This window comes from Propithecus coquereli, unplaced genomic scaffold (assembly GCF_000956105.1).
Source record: "Propithecus coquereli isolate 6110/MARCELLA unplaced genomic scaffold, Pcoq_1.0 Scaffold20, whole genome shotgun sequence".
Lineage (NCBI taxonomy): Eukaryota > Metazoa > Chordata > Mammalia > Primates > Indriidae > Propithecus > Propithecus coquereli.
Window position 1 is genome coordinate 11,727,224 of NW_012144967.1, and position 1,104 is coordinate 11,728,327.

Consider the following 1,104-nt stretch of genomic DNA (forward strand, 5'->3'; position numbering starts at 1 on the left):
ATATTTTGGATTTCTTTTTTCTTTTTCACTTTCTTAGAAAGAATGTCAACTATCAGTAAGTATTTTTAAAAATCTCTAAATCAAATCATATCAGATGGTTTTACAGTTAAGGGGAAATAAATAAAATTTTTTAGATTGGAGGAAAATATAAAATCTCATTCCTGAAACCAACGGAATAAAAAACTTGAATGTTCTTAATGTTCATGAGACCAGAAAGATTGATTAGTTGGGACTCTGATTTTTATTTTCATTGTTAACCCGTGGTACTGAACAGACATGAACACTGCTCAGATCCCCCATAAGAAAGCCTAGCTACCATTGCTGCTTTTCCATTACTCCTCTTGACAGTAATTTTCACAGCCTTAGTGTAAATCATAAAATTAAACTTTGGGCCAAAAAGAACTTATTTTTTCCCTTTCATTTGAGCTGGAATCAAAGATCCTTTAATTGGGCTCTTTTGTTTTCAGCAAAGATCTGGCACCACCTCGTAACCCACAACCCTGCCGGGCTCACTGGCTTTCTTGGGTAAAACAGTGGGGGCTGGCCTACAGCTTTGTGATGCTCACAAATCAAAGCATCTGTCACAATCTAAAGGCTGGAGCAGTGCCTCTTCCTCTGCAGCACCCACCACCTCCACTCTCCACACTCCCCACTGATGAAAAGATGAAGCAGTCACTCCCTCTGACATCTTCACCACTTTAGCTCCTAGCTTAGTATCACTCTGTCCAACTATGCTTCTCTTAATTCTTGCTGGTTTCAACACTCTCACAACGATCCTTCTAACACCATGGCCTCCTAGCTCCTTGAACTTCTCTCAACCTCAGCTGCTTACTCCATGGCCACACCCTCCACCTCACCATTACCATGCCTGCAACACGTCTGTAATCTCAGAGCAGACCACCACCGCGTTCTCCAACCATCTTCTCTCCCCTCTTCCCTGCTCACTCTCTACTCATCTCAATGTCAGCAATCCTTCAGCCCCCATGGGACCTACAGTCCACTGATTCTACCAACTTTTTGCCATCCTACACCCTCATCATATCCTCTCTTCCTTCCTTAGCCAGCTTTTGTTCCTACAGTCAATCATGAAAACTGCTCCATTGT

The 1,104-nt window shown here is 42.2% G+C and overlaps 1 protein-coding gene across 2 annotated transcripts in view; it reads right to left on the minus strand.

Moving 5' to 3' along the window:
* DET1 (de-etiolated homolog 1 (Arabidopsis)) overlaps positions 1–1,104 on the minus strand; it is a 42,562-nt gene that overhangs the window by 26,547 nt on the left and 14,911 nt on the right. The window lies entirely within an intron of this gene.